This window comes from Limanda limanda, chromosome 13, assembly GCF_963576545.1.
Source record: "Limanda limanda chromosome 13, fLimLim1.1, whole genome shotgun sequence".
Taxonomy (NCBI): domain Eukaryota; kingdom Metazoa; phylum Chordata; class Actinopteri; order Pleuronectiformes; family Pleuronectidae; genus Limanda; species Limanda limanda.
In genome coordinates, this window is record NC_083648.1 from 26,721,183 (window position 1) to 26,748,950 (window position 27,768).

General features: G+C 41.4%; 1 pseudogene; it reads right to left on the bottom strand.

Annotated features, from left to right (window-relative positions):
- On the bottom strand, nucleotides 1-25,069 carry LOC133018479 (dual specificity protein phosphatase CDC14AB-like; annotated as a pseudogene).
- Between the last annotated feature and the right edge of the window lie 2,699 nt (nucleotides 25,070-27,768).

Sequence of the window (27,768 nt, forward strand, 5' to 3'; positions counted from 1 at the left end):
TCAGTGAATTACAGCCGGCCTGGTGCTGAACAGACGGAGACTGAAGGGGCTGGGGAGAGAGACGCAGGCAGAAGGTAAGTGTCACACTGTGCACTTTTGATCTGGATGACTAAGTTGGAAAAAAAGACACTGACCTCTTAAAATGTGTGACAGAGGAGGAGGAGCTTAGCTCAAGCTTCTTCGAGGAGGATGAAGAGGAGAAGGAGAGGGGGACTTTAGGGGACTTCGGTGGTGGGAGGATGGAGCAATGAGAGGCCTTTGACAGGTGTAACCTGAATAAGAAACACAATCATGAATAATGGCTTAATAGTATAATAAAATAAGATGACACACGAAAAATACATACAGTTTGGGCCATAAATATTTGGACATTGACACAATTTTCATCATTTTGGCTCTGTACACCACCACAATAGATTTTGAATGAAACAATCAAGATGTGCTTTAAGTGCAGTCTTTCAGCTTTAATTTGAGGGTATTTACATCCAAATCAGGTGAACGGTGTAGGAATTACAGCACATTTTATATGTGGCACTCCCCTTTTTAAGGGACCAGAAGTAATTGGACAATTGGCTGCTCAGCTGTTCCATGGCCAGGTGTGTGTTATTCCCTCGTTATTTCATTGACAAGGAGCAGATAAATGTTCTAGAGTTCATTTCAAGCGTGGCATTTGGGTTTGGAATCTGTTGCTGTCAACTCTCAATATGAAGTCCAAAGAGGTGTCACTATCAGCTGAAAAATCGAAACAAACCTATCAGAGAGATAAACATAACAAAAACATTAGATGTGGCCAGATCATCTGTTTGGTACATTCTAAAAAAGAAAGAACGCACTAGTGAGCTCAGCAACACCAAAAGACCCGATTGCAAGATGGCGCCGCTGATGGCTGCCACGGTGTGTCGCTCTCTCGTGCTTTTCATGTTTTTGTTTATTTGTACGTCTCCAGCACTCGCTCTACAATTACTTTTTCCAGAGAAGAACTCATGAACGTCCGACGTTCCATTCCTCAAACCCTTTCACCGGACTTTACAGACCCAGACACTTTTTTGGAGATTTTGGTCGGAGGAGCAGCCGCTCTCTGTGGAGCTTGGAGGGGACACAGGCGAGGGAAGCACGCTGGAGCGCTTGTTAGACTGTGAAAGCGGGGGTTCCGAACTCCGCTCCCGGCGTTACACCTGGCAAATGTCCGCTCTCTGGTGTTAACCCATCTGAAGGGCATCACAGGCCCCCTGCTGGACCCCCTGCAGTTTGCCTACCGGGCAAACAGGTCAGTGGATGATGCTGTCAACATGGGGCTGCACTTCAACCTGCAACACCTCGACTCCCCAGGGACCTATGCAAGGATGCTGTTTGTGGACTTCAGCTCGGCGTTTAACACCATAATCCCAGAAGTCCTCCTCACCAAACTCCTCCAGCTCACTGTGCCTGTCTCCACCTGTCAGTGGATCAAAAACTTCGTGACAGACAGGAAGCAGCAGGTTTGGCTGGGTGAAATAACATCCAGCACCCGGTCAGTCAGCACTGGTGCACCTCAGGGCACTTCATTTCAAATCCATTGTGGTGGTGTACAGAGCCAAAATGATGAAAATTGTGACAAAGTCCAAATATTAATGGACCTAACTGTATGCTTACTGACTAAAGAAAGCAAAACATTTTTATTCACAATAGCATACACACAAAACATAAATAAAATACTCATATTAAATATATCTGATGCTATCAAAGCATTCAAGATAACAACCTGAAGAAATGGATTCTGGGAGATGATCCCAAAATATGATAACATGAACCGATAATTTTTTAACCACAATATAGTAGGAACACAATACTACTGTTTGATACAGTTGAGACAGTAGAGACTGAGAGGAAACCAGAAGAGAGAGACAATGACACATACACACACAGCAGTGTACCTTGAGAAGGAAGAAACTGATCTTTTCCCCTTCAGTTCTCTCAGTTTGTCTCCCTGAGTCAGACTACTTTCTTTGCAGTTATTCTACACACACACACAGAGAGAGGGGTGGGGGGAGAGTAGAATCAATTCATGATCAAATGATAAATATACTGTATCAATCAAATGTCTTTATAAGTTTAACTGTGTGCAATAATAGAAATCCACTGACTTCCCATTTGAAGAGGGTGTTATTGATTGACAGGTCATCCATGCTTGATACAAGGCGGGACATAGTTTCCTGTTTCCCTTCCTCAGAGTCAGGGCCCTGAGTCTGCTGACGCTGCTGACACTGCTGCCGCCGGCTCAGCCTCTGCTGAACCAGTTTCAGTTTGGAGCGATGGACGTCACCCTGGACCCACAAACTGTGCTGTTTCCTACACACATACAGAGCCCATTCAGCCTGACAAACTCTTGTCTTCCAACATTGCAGCAAATAACAGAGATCTAGAAAGCTGCTTTAACATCGGATAAATCTGAGATATAGACCCACGTTTTAGAATATCCATTGGTTTATTTAAAAAATTGTTGTTATCATCTTGTTTTGTTATTATTAATCCAACAAAAAGATCGAAAGTAAAAATGATTGTGGAGCAAATACCATCAAAGGTCAAGTGACGTTGATGCTAGTGACAGTGATGATGAATGGCTACAAGAAAAAGAAGGATTGGCAAATAGCAGTAGTGACATTGAAGCTGAGGATTCTGAGGGAGCTGAGGATGCAGAGATAGCGGAGGATGCAGGAGGCTGAGGGAGTTGAGTAGATGAGAATGCAAAAAGAGCTGACGATGCTAAATGAGCTAAGGATGCAGAGAGAGCAGGGGATGCATTGGGAGCTAAAAATGAGGGTGCTGAGGATGTAACAGAGCTGAGGAGAAAAAGCAGAAAACAAAGCAGAAATATCTGTCTACCAAAGAAAACCAGTTTGAGTGAATGTTGAGGAAAGGGAACCATGATATTTCTTATATATTTGAGTAATATGTGTTTGCAACAATTCAAGCTGTATTATAATTTCTGTTTATATAATTTTATAGTTTTCATTATTTATATATCATAACATGTTTTCTTCTCAAGAGGACATGATAAAATATCCTTGGAAAAGCTCTGTTGAAAAAAAAATCATATTAAATCTTGTTTTTAATACCTTAAGAGGAATACAAATATATAAGTCATAAATCCTGATGGAGGCTGTCATAATTCATGAATGCAAGGGTTCAAATACATTTTGTATGCAGATTGTATCCAGATATAATTTTACGCTGATTGCATTTACACATGGTATTAATGTCTTCAGTATCCACATGGAGAACTGACTGAAACATGCTCGCTCTGTCTAGCTCACGTTAGATCTGTCAATATCCTTTTATCAGACCAGGTAAAAAGCAGATAGTTGGACTTGTCTTCACTCCTTACTTACGTGTTTTGTTTGAAGAATAGCTCCTGCTATCTCATTGATTGGAAACAGTAGCTCGTGAAAATCGTTTCCACCCATTTAGTGTGTGGATTGACATCACATTTAGACTTGTGCCGAGTTTGGTCACAATCCCTCCTCAATGGATTTACACGTGTGGTCCAGTGAGATATTGTCCATATCTCAATACCCTGGCCTTCCCTGTCTTGTCAGTGTCTCTCAGATTCACGCTTAGTGGTTACTACTTTGGCCATGAATCCTTAAAACACCATACATATGTATACTCAAATATCAGTAATTGATGGATGCGTGCCTGAATTTGTATTTTCCGCAGCTAATTTTCTGAAGATGTGGCTAAAATTGGCGACACATTTAAATGGAGACCTGACTTGAGACTCACTCCTCTAAGAAGTTCTGTTGTGGGCCAATGATGGATCCAGGCCGGCAGATTCTGATCCAAGCAATGGCTTCAGCTGCAGTGAACCGAAAGTGCTTCATCAGGTGGCAGCCAATGAGAGTGCCTGTACGCCCCAGGCCAGCTGTGTTTTGATGGAGTGTTTGAAGAGAGAAGGTTTAAGTTAAAAGTTATGGTTGAATAAAAAATGCTTTAACACCAAAAGTTACAACACACTATTTCCAAATTTTGTAAGACTTTAAATCTTTTATGCAGGAGAACTTTCTTTAATCATCTAAATAAATGAGAAATAAAAAAATAAACGCACAAATCCACTCCTACCCTTTAGTGTTTTCACACACATGCAGAAAGTGCCTAATGATGAGATCAGAGGGTATGGTCCCATCCAGGAAGAAGAGATCATGGTGTTCAAATCCTGCATCGTCAAACCGCCTGCTGTCATACAAGTTCTTGTTTAAACGGACCACGGATGTGATGTAGTTTTGCTCAAAGTATGCAAAGTATGCTTCTGGTGCATGTAGAGGATAACCTGGAACAACATTCAAGGTGGACTGTGATTTACTGGCACTCAGTTACAGTTGTTTGATCATTTAAATACTTTGTATCAGACTGATCGTGGGTGGACATTGTACATACCTGTGCTTTAGAGGGAAGTTGTTTCAAGGGCTCAAACTCACCATTATCTATCTTATTGCGAGGGTGTGGACTGCTGAATGCCAAAATCTTCCCTGGTATGATCCAGTTCATATCCCCGTTCTCTACACGCTAAAGACATGGGGACAACAGAGGGAGACATTGTGGGTGGGAGAATTATGCCAACATTTTAAAACATTCAATACAGGTATAACTAAAACTTGTAATGATAGGTTGATCATATTTCTAACAATAAAACTGTGCTCGAGTCATGTAAGACAGTTTGGTAAGATTTAGCATTGTCAAATTTTGACATGACATTTTAAAAAGTAGTGTGCATGGCATGTATGCTGCACACCAATACCACAGTTAAATTCTTGATATGATTTTACAGATGCAAAAATTACCATTGTGTACAATTTCATTGACACATAATGATTTCCCCTCCCCTCTGTAGGTGTGTCTCATGCCATTCAGGGGGCTCTGCGGAGGCATGGCCAGGAACAACTCACCACCTCACCTGCAGCTCATTCTGCCACCACCTGCAATTATAACTAAATAACATTTGTTGTGAATATATCATATGTAATATTAATACAATATATGGTCAATTGTTATTATTACTGTTGTTGCACACAGTTACTTGGATGTTTTTATGGGCTCTGTCAGTTTATGATATCATCCTCCTTACCTCGTAGTGTTCATAATCCTCAACATCAAAGCTGTCAAAGTCAAGGAAACCATACTGTAACGCCTGGAGAGGAGAGAGAAACTGGAGGTAGTTAATAGAGTGTGATACTGTGATGTTACTTCTCTCTGTATGACCTGTGTTTCTTTCTCTTTAAACTTTTAAATGAGCAAAGGATTTAGAGAAAGCGCATAATAGTGAACAAGAAAGTATTTAGCTTCTGAACTACGCGCAAACAGAGATTACTTTTTCAGGTCAGCTGTACTTTTTCTCTGATAAAGTCATTTTAATATGTTGTAACAAAAGTGGGCTATAGTTCATTAGGTTAGAGTCAGTGTTTGTTGGGGTTGCATACTTCTCGATGTACTAACTGATCTAGTGTGGTTAAGTCAGTCATACATCATTGTTGTTTACCTTTCGAATTGCTTGTAAGCAGTCTAGCACAGAGAGGTTGAAGGAGCACTCTCCTACTGCTGCATCCCTGTTGGGCACATATATATACACACACAAATAAACAAACAAACAAAGACCATTATCTATGTGTGATCTATAATTCTGATGATTAACATCAAATGTTTGCAAAGAGATAAAATCTCAGATTTCATATTTTTCAGGTCAAGTAAAATAACTCCCTGTCTTACATATGGTGTCCAAGCTGTAAGTATTCCACAAACGACCAATATCCTTTTACAGTCCAGTCATAGTGTGTGTGTGTGTTTGTGCGTGTGTGTGTACCTGAATGGCAGATATTCTGTGTTGTTTCCTGAGATAAGAGTTCTGTAGGCTTCTTCTGGACTTATTTTCAAATAGATAACCTGTGGGGAAGAGGTTATACTGTAAAACAAATAATTGGTAGATGGACACATAGAGAGATGGATAGAGTGATTATTGATGGATAAATTGAAATGTATTTACAGCGTAGGCACCAATAAGGACAGCAGCATTGGCTCTTTTCTTCTGGTCATAACAAGTAAAATGAACCAGCTTCTTCCTGGACATTGTGAAAGACTGATGTGATAGAACAAAGTCAAAGCCAAATCAATAATCAGTAACAACATCACTATGTACATGTCACTGCCTCGACATATTACAGACTGCTAAGATTGCCTTAATAAATACTGTGCATAGGAAAGTTCTGTGTTACCTTAAGCTTCTTGTTAAGTTTGCAGCAGTATCTGTACAGCATGGCCAGGTTGAGGGGTCCAAAGTCAGTGTAGAAACTGCAACATAAAGACACACATTATTCACTCAGCTGTATAGGCCGATAGACAAATGGTTTACAGATACCTTCAAACATTAACTTTAGGGCAGGATAATCTAAGTTTCTATTTTCTATATTTCAGTCTCACACTATGATCATGTTTCTGAAGAAAATGTCCATTTTATAGCACTACTCTTTCCTGTTGACTATTTTCATATTAAGATTTTAAAAATACATTAGATGAGCTTGTAATATGTTTGCATTGCATTAAGATGATTTGATTATGATTACTGATTTGCTATGTTATATGTTATATGTTAGAGGTTATATGTTATATATGTTATTTTATTTTTATTTGCAAAGCCCTTACCTGCCAGGTCACAAGATCACAGGTCCCACTTACTACGTACTTACTACATATATATTCATATTTTTTTTTTTATTTAATATTCCCCACTCCTTCATCCGGTAAACTGCTGCTTTAGAAGTAGATGTGGCCTGCCATGTCACAAGATCACAGGTCACACTTAATAGGTACTTACCTCACATATATTCATATTATTTAATTAAATATATCCCACTCTTTCACCCTGTAAACTGCTGCTTCATTTTAATATGTTATACGTTATATGTTATATGTTGTATGGTATGTCAATTTTTAAAATTTTTGTAAAGCCCGTCTACTGTGTAGATGCTGCCTGCATAGATGCTGCCTGCCATGTCCCAAGAATTTCACTGCTCCAATGACACTGTCATTGATGCATGTGACAATAAACTTTGATTTGATTTGATTTGAAGATGAAAACTTAGGTTTGGCGCTTGTGAACTCTTGTATCTGGAAGTGAAATTAAGTAGTAAGTATTAAGCAGTAAGTAATAAAAGCAAGCTTCTCCTATATGTGAAACAAGACTGAAACAAGGCAGACTAAAGGATCTGAATATTTCTACCATATGTGCTTCTACAATCACAAATAAACATCTAGTTTACTGGCGATTGTCACAGGACAGTAGAGCATACGCCCTGGTGTTTTCTCATAACCTGCTGCTGCTAAAGTCAGTAAAGACAGTCTGAATTTGACGTGTTAATAAATAATTAATTAATTAATCAACCCGAACTGTAACTCTTTTGCAGATTTCTACAGTGGCAAGATGGAAGGACACAATGTTATTAAGTTATGCATACTTTAGGCTTAACTATCCAACAGGATGCATGTAAGTTATAGAGTGACAGCTATTGTAGCCATCCATGGATGTGCTGTTAGAATGGGTGACGCAAGTAGAGGAAGATATAAGGGGAAGCTGTGAGAGACATCTTCAAACTTGCGGGTGACAATTGCTCATGTTACTCTGTTAACGTTTGTATATTGTTTTACCTTCTGGCCTCCTTGATGCATAAAGTCTACATTAAAATCTTTTGCATTAGACATCAGCTGCTGCCTTAGTTTGCCTTCCACCAGCTTCCAGAAAAGTTCATTAAAATTGAGTATACACATACTTTATAAACAGAAGGAATAAACTGCCTCCTGCTTTCATGTAAACCTTGTGCTTCCATGTAGATTTATTCCATAATTTATCAGTGGTTAAGTGTGTTCCTGATAAAAGCTGATCTCTCTATTTGATCCTACTGGCACACTCAGCTGATATGTCTAAAGCCTACAGCAGCTTTAAATGCACAGCAATATGAAAATAGACAGCCATGGATTTTAAGCTATTAAAATCAAAGCACTAGGCTTACATGTTTTCTCAAAAATAAATCACTTTTCCGTTTAATGTCATATCAATTTGATGCTAATGGTTTGAGTACCAGGTCAAACACTATGTGCTACAGACCCTGCAGGTAAAAATGGCATGATTAGGTGTCCAGTCTGACTGCGTCATTCGGTGTTTGTCCTAATCCCTTTCCATCATGGGGCCACAGCCACTGATCTCATCTTGACCTACATCTTTCAATGTGATCATTCACTGGCTGTACATGCCTGGAGCTCAATGGGCTTCAGTCATAGGCTCATACTTAAATGAACAAATCTTCCTTTCCTTATTAGCCTGCGTTTATTTAAATTAGTTCATCCAATTTAGGGTACAAGGTACTGTAATGTACTGATTCATTCAGAGAGAGTGGCTTACTTCCCACACAAGCAAAGTTAATGTTTGAACAACAAGAAAAGTATTACTCTGAATGATCTACAGATGCAGTAGCTGTGTCATATAATTAAGGATGGGGAAAAAATAGAAAAGGGGGAGAGTATACTAATGGGCCTAAACATTAGGATCACCTGCCTATATGCTGTTGGTCTGACCCACTGAGGCCAGGAAACTTCCTCTGAAAGTTCCCTGTGGTATCATTTACAACCCTTCAGTCTAACCAGTTGTCCCAGGTTTTGGGTAAAACAGGTGAGAGTGTACCAGTGACAGGCGAAATAAACACATCGGTTAACATTGTCGAATGGTCACAAGATGCTCCGACCAGTTGTCACTCAAGGGCCCTTTGACCTTGGTCTTTACAACTGCCTATTTCTCCCAATTCCACCATTTTGACTATGAGAAACAGCTGCTCACTTAACTCACTCACCACCTAATACGTAACTAGATGTTTCACAAGACGATCAGTCTTATTCAATTCAATTCATATGAGTGGTCATGATGTTGAGGCTCACTTGTGTGAGGAAGATATTTGAGAACTACAGAAGAGAGGAAGAGTAGGATTAACCATGAATGGACCAAATCCTTGGCCTGCTGTACATGACACTCCTAAGTGTCAGGAGTTCGACACAGAATAGGGTGCCCCTCATTCTTCAGAGACAGTTAGGCAGAGATGGTGTATATTAACACCATCTTCATCCAATGAGCCCCATGGTGCACTGTGTTAAAGAATCTGCATCTTATATATTTCTCCACTCATTTCTCAACTCCCTTAAAATATAATTGTTGATAATGAATGATAATGTTATTATAATTTATTATTATATAAATTAGAGCTGGGGTGATGAATCATTTAAGAACATATGGCAAAATGGTGAATATCCCTGGTATGTGTGAAGGTCTTTTCGACAATTTAAGTTACCAGGTGTTAGCCGCCAGCAGTGAATGTTAGGGACATAACCTCAGTTATGAACCTGAGTGTCATCAAGTGTTGTGGCCTTTTAACCACAAAAGACCCTCCTTTAAGGCAGGCCCACCACAGGTTGATCCGACCTGGGTCCTTGTCCCTAGCATATTGGGGCCTAGTTGGGATCTTTCCTCCTGATACAGAGCCATTGGCTGCAGCATTCTGCAGTGTGTGATGTTTCTTTTATGGTCTGGCAAAGGGCTTGTCCGTGGATCCCCAGATTTTTTAGCAACCTGATGCTGGATGTTGCAAGGAAACCTCTGCAGACATCCTCCATAGGGAAAAACTATCTTTCCAGCCACGTTCCTCTGCCTCAAATGCCATGTCTGCATGTTTCTCTTATTCTGTCCTCTGTCCCTGACGAAATTAATATTCAAGGCTTTTAAGAAATGTTTTATTTGAATAACTCTATGATAGCAGAGTCTCATCAACAGTGGTCAATAATTATCATGTGAAGGACATTAATAAGACTGCTCCACTTAAACAGATTTTCATTGTTTAAAACGATAACAATTAAGAGCCATTTTATTCTAGTGATTTCATCATTCTTTATTGCTGTTTAAATGTTTAGTGAGAATTGTTATATATTGGACTCATAGTATCCCACAATGCGTTGTGAAAGGAAGTGTATGGTCACTAAGCAAGCAACATTATATAATATAATATATATATATAATATACAGTGTGCATTGGACTTCTAGAGTTTCATACTACTGGACTACTTGGATTTAGGCTAAGTATATTCTTAAATAACCCTCTCTGCTAAAAAACTATCTGCTGTCTTAGGTTAACTAGATTGCTAGTTTGTACTGTTGTGTCTTAGCTTGAATTGTATGAGTTGGATTCTGTTTCACTCAAGTGTTTGAAAGTTAAAGAGAACCAGTTAGAGTTAAAGTCCTTGAATTTTATTAAAATTCTGTCAAGAGCTAAGTTGTATTTGACTTTCTACCTTTGAGGTAAATAGACATTGTCCTTAGTCAGTTGTTGGTAAATTATGAGTTTTTGTTAAATTCACTTCTGCACCGATTAAGATGAGAAATCTCTCTTGCTGTTGAGCTCTGCTGAGTTTCTATTGCTAGGCTATTACCCCCTGGTGCTTGATTTGACTCATTAGCAGGGGATGTGGTCAGCACAGCTGTAGCCAACCATTGTTGATTGAATACTCATCAGATGAAGACTCTATGTAACAGTATAACGTTAATCCGTTTCCTTTTATTTGAATATTTTTCCAACTTTCCATCCCTGTCGTAGAACTATAGGCCTCGCACTTATTGACAACATTACCGTAATCTTTCCTCTCTTATCTATCCAACCCGTTTCACACATATCCAACACCTTGTCAAAGGGGGGCTCTGGAACTGCCAGTCAGCTACCTGCAAGACAGACTTTATCTCTGGCCTTGCTACCCATAAATCGCTTGACTTCCTTGCTCTCACTGAGATTTGGATCACACCTGCTACTACATCCACTCTAGGTGCTCTCTCCTCTGCCTTCTCTTTCACCCACACACCCATACCCACTGGTAGGGGTGGTGGTACAGGTTTACTCATCACCCCCAAATGGAGTTTTTCTCTCTACCCGCTGCCACATTTTACCCCATTGTCTTTCGAATTTCATGCTGTGACAGTTACTCATCCGGTACAATTAACAATTGTTGTTCTCTACCGCCTAAAAGGTCCTTTTGGAGATTTCTTGGAAGAATTAGACGTCCTCCTATTGAACATCCCGGAAAATGACCCTCTACTCACAAAGCTGGTGACAACCTTGACTTTATTTTCCCCAGTAACTGCTTTACATCTAACCTCACTGTAACCATACTTCATGTCTCTGACCACTTATTTATCTCTTACTCACTCCCACTCTCACAATGACAACCCTACCACTTCAACAGTCTCTGTACCTGTCCGTCTCAACATGTGCTCCCTCTCTGCCCTCTCTCTGGTCTCCTCTGTTTTATCAGCCCTCCCGTCATCTGACTCTTTCTCATTCATTCATCCTAACTCTGCCACAGACACTCTCCTTTCTACTCTGTCCTCCGCTCTTGATTCCTCCCCAGCTCCGTGGTTGTCTGACTTGGTGCGCGTTGACCAAGCCTCTATGCAAGCATCAGAAAGGAAATGGAAAAAATCTAAACACCCTGCTGTCCTGGTCCCTTATCAATCTCTTCTGTCCTCTTTCTCTGCATCTATTTCTGCAGCCAAATGCTCTTTTTACCAAACTAAAATTCAATCCTCATTTTCATATCCCAAAAAGCTGTTCTCCAACTTTTCCAATCTCCTTGATCCTCCAGGTCCCCATCCTCCTTCCACCCTTCTACCAAGCCACTTTGTCATCTACCTTACAAAAAAGATAGATGACATACGCTTCCCATTCTCAAATCCACCTTCTGTAATTACATTTGCATCTACTTTATCTTCAAATTCATCCCCTTCGCTCTCCTCTTTCACCCCCCTGTCTCCCCATCAAGTTCTTACCTTGGTAACCTCCGCCCGGCCAGCCACTCAAGGGGGCCCTTGACCCCATCCCATCTCACATTCTCGTGTCTATTGTTCCTGACCTTCTTCCTTTCCTCACCCATCTTATCAACACTTCCCTGTCAACTGGCCTGTCCTGGTTAGTGAAAGCTCCCTCAGTGGCGAAATGCAAGGGGCTGGACAGACACAAACAAATCAAATACTGTTTCGTTCCTGATCCACCAATCAAAAGGAGTGTTATAATTTGAATGGAAGTTGCACGTACGCTTCCGAGTATAAAAGTAACTGCAGGCATGGTCAGCGCTCACCCTTACTGAGACGACACCCTTCAGAGCTTGTGCGATTGCTCTTGTTTCCTCTATTATTCAGATATTCCTTGCTTTATAAACAGTCTTTTTAAAGACTCACTCCTTCCTTTCCATTCTGTGATGTCTCTGTCTACGTTGTGTACTGTTCGTTTTGTTAGGAACCATTGCCTAGAACAGCCTTATTCATTATTCGTGTGCAAGTCGCTCACAGCCACACATACAAACACACTCACAAGACCATGACGTTGCAATTACAACTTTATTAACATCACATACACTGTATCAGCAAACAAACACAACCATGAACAAGTTTCTGATTCGTAAAAGTCAGGCAACCGATGCGCCAGTTGCGAAGAAGCCAAAACTTCGCAAATATGACGGGGGCTATTTGCAGTTTGGTTTCACCGTCACTGGCACAACTGAGCAACGTCCTCAGTGTGTTTTGTGTGCCGAGGTGCTGGCAAATGACAGCATGAAGCCGTGCAAATTAAAAAGGCACCTCGACACCAAACACCCGAACATGAAAGAGAAGCCTGTGGACTTCTTTAAACATAAACGTGATGGCCTCCTGCAACAACAAACCACCATCTCCAAGCATAGCACTGTCTCCAAGCAGTGTCTGGAGGCATTGTATGTAGTTGCTCATAGAATTGCTAAGCTTGGCAAAACCCATACAATTGCTGAAACACTGATTTTGCCGGCCGCGCAAGACATGTTTAGAATAATGATAGGAGAGAGTGCAGCTGCTAAACTCAGCGCAATACCTATGTCAAATGTCACTGTGTCACGCCAAATATCAGAAATGTCTAGTGATATCAAAGAGCAACTAATACACTACATTCAAATCAGTCCTTACTATGCACTGCAGCTGGACGAATCCACAGACATTGCTGGGGCACTTGCTGCCAGGATTAAAGCTCGTCCACTTAACTCCCGTTTGTTTGGGGTCCTCTGCCAGGAGATGTGGTCATGGCACGAACAGCTGTTACTGCACACTGCCGCAAGAGTGAACCCTCTCCTGAAGAAAGCCACCCTCAACCCGTTTGAAGTACTTAACTAAAGACCTGTCTCTCTTCTTCCCTTTCTTTTCCAAAGCTCTCGAGTGAGTTATCTTTAATCAACTCCACTCCTATCTTCACCATAACAAACTTCCTGATCCTCACCAGTCTGGGTTCAAGGCAGGTCACTCAATGGAGACTGCTCTACTTGCTGTCTCTGAGCAACTTCACAGTGCTGGAGCAGCATCTCTCTCCTTTGTCCTTATTCGTCGATACCTTTCTTCTGCATTTGACACAGTGAACGACCAGTTACTTGTTTCCTCCCTTCACGATCTGGGTGTCTCAGACCCTGCTTGCTCCCTGCTCTCATCCTACCTCGCCAGGTAACTTGGAGAGGATCTGTGTCTGAACCTTGCCCTTCACTACTGGGGTCCCTCAAGGTTCCGTCCCGTCCCGTCCTAAATTCACTCACACTACTCCGCTCCTCCGCTCCCTTCACTCGTTACCTGCCGGGACGTTCGCAGCTGGTTACTCGAGGGACGCGTGGGAGAAGTGGCGTGTCGTGTGCCTAGCTGCCCTTTCCGTGGAGGACATTGAAGACATCGACCTATTCGGAACCATGATTACAGGATTTCTGCTGATTGGATTAGGCGCTGCCCTGGTTTATTGAAAAATAAATGAAACGGTGACAGCTGTCAAAAGCCCCCTCAAGATGCCCATGATGATTGATGCGCTGGGCAGAGCTGTTGGCACTCAGACTGCAGCTTTTAACCGCCAGATGGATAACAACATGGAGAAGCTCACGGCTCTGCAAAGGAAGTTGGATCGATTCGGAGACCTGTTGGAAAAATTGGAGAAAGTGGAGAAAGAGTAGACGTGCAAATTGGAATGCGGCTACTTGGAGTCCAAACACTCCCAATCTTATCTGCATTCGGCCCCCCCAGCCAGCACGAGCCTGGCCAAGGCCGTTGCTGGAACAACAACTACCCTGAAGAGCGCTGCATTGAGACTCTCTTACATTCCCTTCCCCCTTCCCACAGACACCTGTGGATTGTTGTCCCTGTCTAGGACCTTATCAAGGCTGTCTCCATGGCAACGACAATCTTGCGAATGAGAATCTGTCTGATGTGGCCTAGGGGAAGGCGACAACCCAGGCCTACACATACATACTACACACACACAGATATACATCCCCTACACCCCCCATCCCACACCTTGTCTGCTCCGTACCCCCAGTGTGATAGGCGGGTCTGTGACCAGCGCCTGTGGCTGCAGGACCGGATGGCTGCTTGTCAGGCTGGCTTACCTCCATCCCCCAACTGGCTGGGTTCAGAAAACCCAGTCACTGGCTTACCTCCATCCCCTCCCCCCTCCCCGTTGCAAGTAATGTTTAAAATGTATGTGCTTTGCTGTATGTGCTGAGGTGTTTTTTTCCTGTTCCCACACTGTACTCCTTTAGGAGCATAGTCTGGGGGTTGTGTTTTTTTCTCTCCTCTCTCCCCTCATGTTATGCTGTAATCTTTCTGTAACCGTTCTGGCATTTCATTGCCTCAGTATATAAATTTGACTTTGACTTTGACTTTAAATAGTTAGCTAGCAGCATGAAGCAAATGAAGAAATCAAGTAATGTCCCAGTAAGAATTGGCAAAAGTCTGTTGGTGTGCGCCCCGGTAGTCTCTGGGTTCCTCCGGGGGCTACGCCTGTCTGATGGTCGCTTTTCCTTCACTAAGAGACCCCCGTGTCTCTGCGGCTGGGGCTGTCGCAGGCAGATTTCGGCCCGCCTGACTCTGGTTCAAAACCATATGGTTGCAAGATTTTATGTTCGTCTCCAGTAGCCATATTTCTACAAAGTTAATGGATAGCCAAAAATCGTGGCGCTCGCATCTCGTGGAGGAGGGAGGAGGGGTGAGGGGAAGAGGGGGGAGCTGGCTCATTAGCTTTTAAAGGATCGGGCAGTCAAAACAGATCAGTCTGAGGAGGGCCTGCCTTTTTTTAGACAGGGTAAAAATGGTGCTGTTTTAAATGATCCTTGTGGTATTTTGACTAAAATATGTTACAGACATTTCAATAAGACCCCAAGGAACCATATCAACTTGTGGTTAAATGGACATAGTATGGCCCTTAGCCCTTCCCCTTCATTTTACACGTTCACGTATAGGGGTAGGCTGTCGCAATACATGTTGGGATGGAGAGGTAGGGCAAAGGGTAAGGGCTGTACAGCCCTTGAAACAAACATTTTTCAGATCCTCACTTTAAACCAAGGGGTACCCAGAATGCCTTGTGAATCACCAGCAAGCTGGGAGAGAGACCCACAAATGTAGTATGTTCACCATTAATAAGGATTTAAAAATTATGATAATGATTATAATATCTTAGTATAATTTCAATATGGGCATTTTTTTCACAACAACCTTAAAAAAGGAACACATAATTTCAGGTCGCATCCACCCACTTTGAAGACACACAATGCACTTGATTGAACCCGCGTAAAGTAGCAGGGTTGTAATGATGTAACAGCTTCTTGAATGAGGCGGTGGACTAGTGGCAGAAACTTGGACTATGGGCAGAAAAGGTCTCTGGTTCGTCTCTGGTTCAACTCCACGGAGAATCAACAAAAAGACGAACCTGGATTGATCTGTCCAAAACTCCAAGAGGATTCTCCCTACCCTGTCTAGTTCCCCTGAGCAAGGCGCCTTAAGGCTGGAGCATGCTTCTGCGTTGTCAGGGGCCCGCAGGCACGCAGCTGTAACGCAGGACTCGTTGTCATTCATGGTTTTCCAACCGTTGCGCGGGTTGCCATGCAATTCCACGCCAGAACACTAGGCGGAGTAATGTTTTTTGTCGAAGCTTTGCCGTCTAGTTAGAAAAATTGGCCGACGCACGTAAGGACGTACGAAGGGGCGTGAGGGGCCCGGAAGGGCTCCTGCGTCTCCGGGCCCGTGAAAACGCAGAAGCATGCGCCGGCCTTTACTCCCCCAACATCTGCTCCCCGGGCACCGTACATGGCTGCTCACTGCTCTGTGTGTCCTGCACCAGATGGGTTAAAAGCAGGGGCGTCGTTAGGCCTGTTTTAGGGGGGCTGAAGCCCCCCTAAAATGTTGTTCAGCCCCCCCAAATAATTATTGGGATTAAAAAAAATAATAATAATAATTTTTTTTCAAAAATAAACTATTGTTTTACACATGGACAAGTTATTTATAACTCTAACATGCTACATATGTGAGTGGGTTTCTGGTTTGTATGTTTTCTCCCCCTTCAAATTACAATCCAATAGCCTCTCATCATACTTAACAATAAAAGGCCGGGCACTAGGACCTTGGGGAGTCTGTATCGCTGCTGCGCTGGCTTTCTCACTCTGTCAAGTAACGTCTCTCATCAAGACAGCAGGATTACAGCCAAGGAGTTTAGCTCATAGTAAATGATGCACGGAGTGAAATTGTAAGTACAGGTGGTTACAGAATGTGGCTATCTGTAGTTTCTAACGTTTGTTACCTGCTTGAATTTAGGTTTACTTGAGGCAAATGAAAGGGAATATTGTAATGAGCTATGTTAACACTAAGCTAGCTAGCTAGCTATTTTGTTAGAAAATTTCTCCAGTGAGCAAGAGTGTGAACGAGCAAATTTGAAATGTAAGAAATAACTATCGACAGCTCTCTATTCTTTGCATTAATATCTATCTCTAGTATTCTAAAACAATAATATCAGTGCCTATAGAATGTTGATGTTTATAATCAGTTAATGCTAGTCAAAACTAGTATATCCGTCTTTCCTTAACAAGCAGGAAAATTATTTCTCTCTATTTGAGAAAAGTTCATATTTGTGTTGTAAAATTTCACAATGACCCTGAAATTCTGTCTCTTCTGTTATCTTATACTGAATGAATGCAAGCAAAGATACAGAGAAAAATCACAGTCTTTCTGATTGAACCAATCTATGAACTGTCTGAAACAATGGATATCCGCAGCCCCATATGAGCTCAAAAAAAATTGGCGCAAACATTCAACATCCTTAGGGGCTAAGCCCCCCCTTTCTTTCAATCCTAGAAACGCCCCTGGTTAAAAGCAGAGGTTAAATTTCCCTACAATTGCATGAGTGTGCTTGTGCATGTCTGTGCATGTGTTTGGGACAAATAAATGTATCTTAATCTTAATCTAGAAGGGCTGTCCCAATTCGTAGGTGAAGTTTTCAACCAATTCCCCTTGTGACTCCGTTTCAAGAGGCAAGATAACCCTCGAAAACAAGGTGTAGGGTTGTTTTTAGCATTATTAAGAGTGGTTGGCTGAAATAACCTGATGATTCTCAGTCAGGTTTCTATGAAGGATGTAATAATGCTGCATAAGCACAACCTCTGAGCTGATTGACAAGCATTAATGTGATTCAGCTGCTTATCACAGACCCTTACCTCTCATATATGAACTCGTCATCTGTGCTGAAGTAGAGTGTGTTGGCTGTGTTCTTTGGTTTGACGTGAAGAGTAGAAAAATACAGTCGATCTGTGGCACAGACAGGCAGCATGCAGGAAGGCAGGCAGGCAGGCAGGAAGGCAGGCAGGCAGACAGACAGACAGACAGACAGACAGACAGACAGACAGACAGACAGACAGACAGACAGACAGACAGACAGACAGACAGACAGACAGACAGACAGACAGACAGACAGACAGACAGACAGACAGACAGACAGACAGACAGACAGACAGACAGACAGACAGAAAGGGGAAATTGCATTGTTCACAGGTTTTGTGAGTTCAGCTGCGTCAGGCTCCATTTTTTCCCAAAACAAATCATACTACTGAGTTAACAGATAGTGTAGAGTGACATAACTGATGACTAGTTCAGCTCCGCTGCCACAAATGACAGATAGAGGAAGTCTTTTCTGCCCACAGCAATAAGACTGTACAATTCTCACCTCTTATAGTTTCTATCAACACTAAAACTCTCGGAGTAATCCTGCAATAACTGTGAACTTGTTTTTTCTTTTTACACATATTATCCGTAAGCATATGATTCACAGTTCATATATTAACTTTACAATAGAAGATTTGATCAACTGACAAACACAAAAATGACATTTGATCATTTAAAACAGAAATACTGGCCTCGCCCTTCCCTTCAAACCATGCAGTGGATCAGCCATAGTAGACTTTAGGCAACACAAAGATGTGAGAGCCAGTGTTTAATTTGGGCTAAAATAGGAACATGGTGGACTCCTTTACTTCCCATTTCTGTTGATAATGCCACCTAAATCTCAACCTTTTAAAATAGAAAACTAAAATTACGGAATTATATTCAGTTATTACATGTGTTGGGACATGGTTTTTGTGCAAAAAGGCAGGCCTCTCTTTCAGGCCTGTATTGGAAGTCAAAACCTGAGAGCACATGGCCTTTGTCTTGAGAAAGCCACAAGCCGCATGGGCTGGAGAATACTCAATCTCCCAGAGTGCAATGTGTTCTCTTTGTACTGAGAAGGTCAAATAACTCCGTCTCCCAGGAGGCAACATGTCCCCTTTGTTTCAGCATCTTCGCACATAGGTGCGAATATCTACCAGGGTCAACTCCAATTGGTCAGTCTGGTCCCATGACCAAGGGGCAACCGGGTCTATAAAAGATCAAGGCTCCCCCAGAGTCACTCTCTTTCTCCAACCCCTCGGAGGGCCGAAGGCTGCTCCAGCAGCGCTCTTCTCCACCGACCACCACTGAGGACAGCAGGCCGCTGGCCTTTCCTCCTGCATCGGCGAGTGGAGGAACCGGATTCCTCCAGCTCAAATATTCTCTTTCCAACAACTGGAGGTCAAAGGTCGAGCTTCCAGCTCATCTTCTCAAGAAAACCTCCACGCATCTCAAGCTTCTTCTAAACTCCTTGCAGCGACTCGGTGTCCTGCAGGTAAGAACTACGGCTTCAATAAGCAACTGAACTGCACAGCTCAACAGAACCGCGGAAGCAGAGACCACACGAACCAGAGACTTCAAAAGCCTGAACTGCTAACCGAACTGCACAGCAACTTTCTCCCTGTCCTTGGACTGGTAACATAATCTGGGCTTAATAATTTTACTAGGCTAAGCAAGACTGTTTATTTGATTCTGTGTGGTGTTTATAAGTTTGATATATGTGGTGATATTGTGTTACAAGTTAAATCAAGGTTAATGTAAGTCGGGCTCAACACAGACCCTGCCATTTTCTGATTAGCATTCTCACAGATCCCGCATATCTCTTCACCTACTTAGCTACGTCCCCCGACCAGAAGGAGGGGGGGGGGGCCTGCTAGCTTAGAGATCTTAAAAGATCACAGGAAGGTGTGACTCTCTTTGTTAGCCACCAGCGAGACCCTCACACACACACACACACACACACACCCACACACACACACACATCTTTATTAGTTAGTATATTGTTTAGTAATTGGTGTTTTATACTTATTATGTTTATAATAAATGCTTTCTTTTAACCTTGTCCTGTCATTAATGTTGCATAAGTGAAGTTTGCCAACCTCTACACTGTCAAAAACTCTATAAACCTTAACTGTTCATTATATAGTCTTTAATAGTAAATATTAAGATTTCTAATTGAACTAGATCTAAATGAGACTGATCTTAATCAATAAATTGGCTATCTTTTCCCTTCTATGAAGGGTGGTGCCCCGCGAGAACTTAGTCAAACTAAAGATAGGATTTAATATTAATATTTTAAATATTAATGTTTTATTTTTCTATTTTTGATAACCAAATTTATTGAACGCCTAAAGGCCCACTAGCTTATGGTATCATTCCTAACCATTATTGCACAACATTTATGGTGCCCCGTGTGAGGCAGAGTACAGTTGGCAAAACTTCATGACTATGCAATATTAATGTGTTTTTCAGTTTTGGCCAACACCAGAAAGAACTGAATTTGGAATTTGCAGTCAAGCTAAAGGTTTGAATTCAATTCCACTAGTCTGCCACCGGAGTAGACATTCAACCGTATTTACAAACAAGTGCATTGTGGTCTAAATTTAATTTACTCATAAATTAAATGTTTATTAATAATTAATTATTAATAACTACCATTTTAAGTCCCCATACTGTTACACTAAAAGATTGCCTGTTGCTAATAATTCTAGTTGAATGTTCGTTGTTGAAATTTTGAGAATTTCTTTTAACATTTGAATATCACATATTCAATGTTAACTGGTCAAGCTGCGAAATTTCCTGTAACTATTAAATGCTTTTGAATTAAGACATATCGTGCCACCGGCCATATGTAACAGAGCTTGTACCTAGCTGCTACTGCCTAGCATATCAGCCAAAGTTGGATAAAGAGAACCTGAGAAAGAGCCACAGCGTGCTTCCAGCCCTGTGAATTTATAGAATCCCTAACTCTTACTGCCTTGCATATCAGTTAGTGCTATTAAAAGTTTGGTGAACTATTTAACACACCATAGTTTCGGTTAGGCTTGTGTAAGATAGAATCCACACTACAAGGTGTCTGCCATCGCGACACAAAAGCCAACCACACGCTTTTGATTTATAAACTTAAATCTAATCCTTAAATTTCAGTTTCAACAATGGAGAACCCCTGTGTTGAACAATTTGTTTTTTCCCTAGCACAGAGCCTGACCCCTGGCTATCCTGAATTCATCAGCAAGTTGAACTTCAATGAGTGCATTAAAGAAATAGATTCACTTCTTAATGACAGGTGTGATGCACAAACAGCATCAAAGGGCCCATTGTTGAGATGTATGATCCTAAATTTCCACAGGCAAATCAACCTTGCCTGTCAGAGCAAAGCAGCCATGGAACAGGAGGTAAATTCCCTGAGAGCACAAAATGCTTTTCTCCTCCAGGAGGTCCAGACTGCTAGTAAGAAAACTCTGCACTATTTGGAAGACCTGCACTCAGCAGAGTCAGATCTAATTTCACACAAGGAGGAATTGTTAAAACTTAGAATAGAAGGCGCGGCCTCACATCAGTTTTTGAACCAAAGTGATTCTGGTTATTCCGATTCAAACTCCTCCGATAGTGTACGGTTAACTCCCTCTTCACTCCCAAGATGGGACAGAATCCCATCTGACCCGAAGTCTTTGGGAATTAAGTCACCTTCTGATCCTCCACTGACAGGAAGAGGTAACAGCTTCCTAACTTCCCATCTCACTGACTCTGACACATGTAGTTTATCCTCAAGAACACATTGTGCCTCATACACTTCTCATCCACTGATGCATGACACATTTTTTCGTGCACAACTCTTGAAAGGGGGGACTTCAACATTCCAAAATGTTTCAGCAGCTCCCCCTCAACCAGAGAGACCTGTAGCAGGTGATGCACGCAGCCGGACCCCACAGTGTCCGCGCTTCGAGTTGCTTGAGTTTCTAGCTAAAGATATTGAACAATTTGATCCAGACAACTGTGATAACAACATTGATAATTACTTTAGGGAACTAGATCTCAGCTTAAGCGATGTGCCAAATGCAACAGAAAGAGAGAAGGTTAGACTTGTGTTAAAAACCAGCTCTACAGCTGTTCACAAGTTTATTCAGTCACTTCCTTCCAGCGTCGCATGTAACTACACAGAGCTCTGTCGAGCACTAGTCGAAGAATTCTCTTCTACTCCTGATGTGATAACAGCCATTGTTACAGCCTCCCAAATTAAACACTCACGTCGTGAAAATCCCAAGGATTATTTCAAACGCTTGAGGCATGTTTATTTTCAGGGAAAGAACACACCAGGACTAGAAGAAGATCCCACCTTCAAGACTATTTTCTTACGTAACTTACATCCATGTATACGCACACACGTTGTACTGATGACACAGGAAGGAAAACCTTCAATGCAGCAGATCAGGAAGATGTCACAGGTGGCTTGGGAAACTGTTGTCTCTGTCAAGGCAGCAGTTGGTGCAACCGAGCCTGTCAGAACAAACATCAAGGTGTCAAATTTGTCTGCAGCCTCAAAGCGCCCCCCTCACAACAAAAGAAGGGGGGGTGACAGCAAGCAGCGTGGGGACACAGAGTGCAGGCGCTCTGTTCACCACCTTCCCAGAGATCGGCATTCCCACAGTAGAAGCTGCAGGAAGCCGTACTCTGACATTCTGGCCCAGACATATTACAACCACTCAGAAGATGACGACAGCATCTCTGAGTACAGCTCAAAATATGGTTATGACCGAGCACACAGTGACAGCGCCTCTGAAGTCAACTTAGAGTCTGGCCCCGCAGAGCGTTACAGCCCCGAGCCACGACACAGGCGATCCAGAGCTCGACCCTCACGCTCATAACCAACACAGTTAAACACTGTACTGACAGTCAGTAGTAAGTTTAATGCAGTTAAAATAGGAAAACTGTTTTGTTAGCAACAGCAGCAAACTCAAAACCTTAATTCTGATTAAAACTTACATACCACTGCCAACTTTGTAAATATGTTTGGATCGACTACTTTCATTCCTCAATAAATGTAGTCCATACCACACAGGTTATTACATTAGCATATTATTACAGAAACAATGATACAGTCATTTGAATTTTGAGATTTTGAAAATTATGACATCCTTCCGCAGGAAAATTGTTAAATCTAACAGATACGACTGAGTACTACATTGAGTAAGACCCAATGAGTGAACAAAACTCTTGGACATTTCAAAAATGACCTTATCATTGTACGCGTCTCTCTCTACATCTTATCTTACAATTTACAAATGTCACATTTTCTGTTTTCTCCTTAAACCTAGTGAAGAGCACAGGTTATTCATTTTGTACTGTTACTGTAACTCTGAATGATTTGTCTAATTTGAATCTTGCTTAGCTAACTAGATAGTGTATACAAATGCCCAGATGTTACAGTCCAAATGAACTGACAATTGACTTTTCCAGCTTTGCACTAAACATGTTCAAGTACGCCCTCAGGAACACACGTCAGGTGCGATCCTGACGCCGCAAGGGGGATGTTGGGACATGGTTTTTGTGCAAAAAGGCAGGCCTCTCTTTCAGGCCTGTATTGGAAGTCAAAACCTGAGAGCACATGGCCTTTGTCTTGAGAAAGCCACAAGCCGCATGGGCTGGAGAATACTCAATCTCCCAGAGTGCAATGTGTTCTCTTTGTACTGAGAAGGTCAAATAACTCCGTCTCCCAGGAGGCAACATGTCCCCTTTGTTTCAGCATCTTCGCACATAGGTGCGAATATCTACCAGGGTCAACTCCAATTGGTCAGTCTGGTCCCATGACCAAGGGGCAACCGGGTCTATAAAAGATCAAGGCTCCCCCAGAGTCACTCTCTTTCTCCAACCCCTCGGAGGGCCGAAGGCTGCTCCAGCAGCGCTCTTCTCCACCGACCACCACTGAGGACAGCAGGCCGCTGGCCTTTCCTCCTGCATCGGCGAGTGGAGGAACCGGATTCCTCCAGCTCAAATATTCTCTTTCCAACAACTGGAGGTCAAAGGTCGAGCTTCCAGCTCATCTTCTCAAGAAAACCTCCACGCATCTCAAGCTTCTTCTAAACTCCTTGCAGCGACTCGGTGTCCTGCAGGTAAGAACTACGGCTTCAATAAGCAACTGAACTGCACAGCTCAACAGAACCGCGGAAGCAGAGACCACACGAACCAGAGACTTCAAAAGCCTGAACTGCTAACCGAACTGCACAGCAACTTTCTCCCTGTCCTTGGACTGGTAACATAATCTGGGCTTAATAATTTTACTAGGCTAAGCAAGACTGTTTATTTGATTCTGTGTGGTGTTTATAAGTTTGATATATGTGGTGATATTGTGTTACAAGTTAAATCAAGGTTAATGTAAGTCGGGCTCAACACAGACCCTGCCATTTTCTGATTAGCATTCTCACAGATCCCGCATATCTCTTCACCTACTTAGCTACGTCCCCCGACCAGAAGGAGGGGGGGGGGGCCTGCTAGCTTAGAGATCTTAAAAGATCACAGGAAGGTGTGACTCTCTTTGTTAGCCACCAGCGAGACCCTCACACACACACACACACACACACACCCACACACACACACACATCTTTATTAGTTAGTATATTGTTTAGTAATTGGTGTTTTATACTTATTATGTTTATAATAAATGCTTTCTTTTAACCTTGTCCTGTCATTAATGTTGCATAAGTGAAGTTTGCCAACCTCTACACTGTCAAAAACTCTATAAACCTTAACTGTTCATTATATAGTCTTTAATAGTAAATATTAAGATTTCTAATTGAACTAGATCTAAATGAGACTGATCTTAATCAATAAATTGGCTATCTTTTCCCTTCTATGAAGGGTGGTGCCCCGCGAGAACTTAGTCAAACTAAAGATAGGATTTAATATTAATATTTTAAATATTAATGTTTTATTTTTCTATTTTTGATAACCAAATTTATTGAACGCCTAAAGGCCCACTAGCTTATGGTATCATTCCTAACCATTATTGCACAACACATGTCTTAGTTATTTCAAAGTCTGAGTCCCCCACAAAGTCAACAAATCACCTGCTAGTTGTGGAGTACCTTAAGTTAAGGTTTGGGCAAACTGAACTCATTTAATATAAGCAAAACCAGTATTGTATCAGTATCTGTATACCCATCATGTACTGGGCATGAATGTACAAACAATTATTACTGTTATATTTAAATTGAGAGTTGTTTTCTGAATGGATGTTGAGGATAATGACATCGTTGTGTAAACTTGTGAAACAGCGTAAATACCATTATTCTTGACATGTTATCCCTCTGTGTTTAGATTTGACTGAGTTTAGACTCTAAAAAGAGTGTGATTATTGAGTACTAAATGAAATTTATTAGTAATATATCAGTATATTGTTCAAACAATTAATGTGATTTTCATTATACGATACCATAAATGTGTGTGTCACTTACCTTTAATAAATTCTGACGCACAGGAAATCTCATATTCCTCTGCCATTTGCCTCACTGTCTCCTCCACTGTTCAGATTAGATTTAGTTACAAATAGTCCTATCCAAGTCTATATGGAAGTCAAACCATATTTTGGGGGGTTATCTGAGGCCATATATTACCAGGTCCACTATCCAACTTCAGCGCGTCTGTCATAAAATGATCATAAAATAAAGTCAAAATAAGTCTTTAACAGACAAATTCCAGTCCTGTGTCCACAGCTGAGCAGGCTGTACTCTCGTGTTAAAAAAGTCTCCAAAGTGAAATCCAGCCAACGCCCTCCAGCTCCCCTCACTCAGTCGTCTCGAGACTCTGCTCCAACTGAGAGTCCCTTCACGTGTGCCTTAAAACGTTTCTCAAAACATTCCTGCACACTGTGTAAGAGCTGAGGACACGGAGCAGTCTGCAATGTTGGAGAGCATGTTAATCTTTCTGTTGCACATGCTCTGTCTGTGGCCACACACACACACACACACACAAACACACACACACACACACACACACAACCATACAACCATAGACATGTAACTATAGACTCTAATCCCCCTTTTCACGTTATGGTTATTTATATAATACATTTGAGTGTTGCTATCAAAACATACTTTTTCCATCTGGTATGGCACACCACAGTAATTATTTTAAATGCCTTACTCTGAAGGCTGATTCATTTGTCCGAAGGAATGTAGCTTGCCCCTGTTATCCAAGGGTGTGGAGCCAAAGGCCCATGTGCCAAAAGTCTGAGCTCCCCGCTAGCCTGACTGAGCAATGAGTTTCAGCTAAATCTGCAGTTACATCACACAGCAGTGAGATGGTGATTATACAATAAGTGTGAAACAAAAGTCACTTATTTGTAGAGACACTAATGCACCTAGAATTTTCTCAGTGAAGTGGTACAATGTGGTAGGAATTACCATGTTGGGCAGGGTCTCAATAGTCAGTATGCTGTAGTCATTTAATATATACTATGTATGTTAAAAAAACATTTTGGTAGTCTTCCATCATTTCAAATATACATAGCAGACATAATGGTTGGAGTTCTCTTTTCATTAGTGTTAGCAAGATGGCTCTAGGGATGCATTATTCTGTACATATACATTTACAACACACAATCAATGTTGTAATTCAAATTACCAGTGTCATACAGCCTTAAAAGCTGCCAACTTACTTATTTAATAACACCTCAAATGGTCAATCAGTGTGATCTTTATACGTTAGAAGAGAGCACCAGGAGACATTTATAAAGCTTTTGTAAAACCAGACCAAACCTGATTTTCTCCATTTCAGTCATTCTTTTGGTTTCACAGCAGCCTTATGGTCTGTGAGATAAGGTGTGCATGTTTGTGAGGACTTAAGATACTGAAGTAATCCCTTTTTTACCCAAAATGAAATTAAAAATGTCAGTGTAGATGAAAATGGTTCTTGGTTTCATGTTTATTTCGCACTTCCTGAATGAATGGATCAACATGAGATAAGACTTTGTGTCTCTCAATGATAATATATTGACTTCATCTTTAACGCAACAACCTTACATTCTGTCTTACTTCAAACATGCACTCAGATCTTTGTCTGTAGGATGCAGTTCTATTCCCGGATTTAGCCTTATCTCTTCTGGTTAGCCAATTAGACATCAGATTAACAGAGGGTAAGGGAGTGTGCAGGGTCATAGCTGGGGACACCCACCATGACACACAAGATATACCGAGACACTTAATGATCCTGGTCATGCTTTATCATCAAAGATTTGCGAGCTGAGACTCAAAATGGGGGGAATCAAACAATATATAGTTAATGTTATAATTAATGTATCAAAAGTTTTTTTTTAACTTTTGGAAATTTCAAGCTTTTTATTTTATTTTGAAATGCAGGGGTGAAATAGAAACCAATCGACGGCCCTGCTTTTGTTGAGGTTTCCATCAAATCAAGAGTTGTTATGTTATGTTGAAAGTTTATGTGTCTCAAGTTGTAATTCTGCTAATGAAACGCTGCCCTCTGCTGTTCATCCACATAATAGGATCTGTGGCTGTTCAGTTACACCTGTCAGGGTTTCACATGCATTGTTTTATTTGTAACCACCATCAAAATACTGACACACATCAACAAAATATTTTGTTCTATTTTTCATATATCACACACATATACACTCATATATACATACACACATGGAAGAGCTGTGATCAGAGAACTTGAGATAGATGTGAATAGTCTGATCTGTGTCCTGTAAATGGCATTTAATAGAGAACTATAGAGAAAGAAGGATGGGAGAAGCTAGGGAAAGGATATGTTTATTTATTATAGAGTATTGTATGGTGGTGGGTTCTGCAAAAATGTGCCCTGTGACTGATCTTTTCTGTCAAATCACTATATTATAGTGTTAACACTGATGCAAAATGCACACGTATTAGTCAAATCAAATCAAATCCAAGTTTATTGTCACATGCACCAATAACAATGTCATCGGAGCAGTGCAATTCTTGTGACCTGGCAAGCAACATCAACGCAGTAGACGGGCATTACAAGATAAAAAAATAACATAACATATAACATATAACATATAACCTTGTAACATAGAAACATAGAACATAGGACAACAAAATTAAAATGAAGCAGCAGTGTACAGGGTGAAGGAGTGAGGAATATTAAATTAAATGATATGAATATATGTGTATTAAGTAAGTACTAAGTGTAGTTGTATGAGTGGGGGAGAAGAA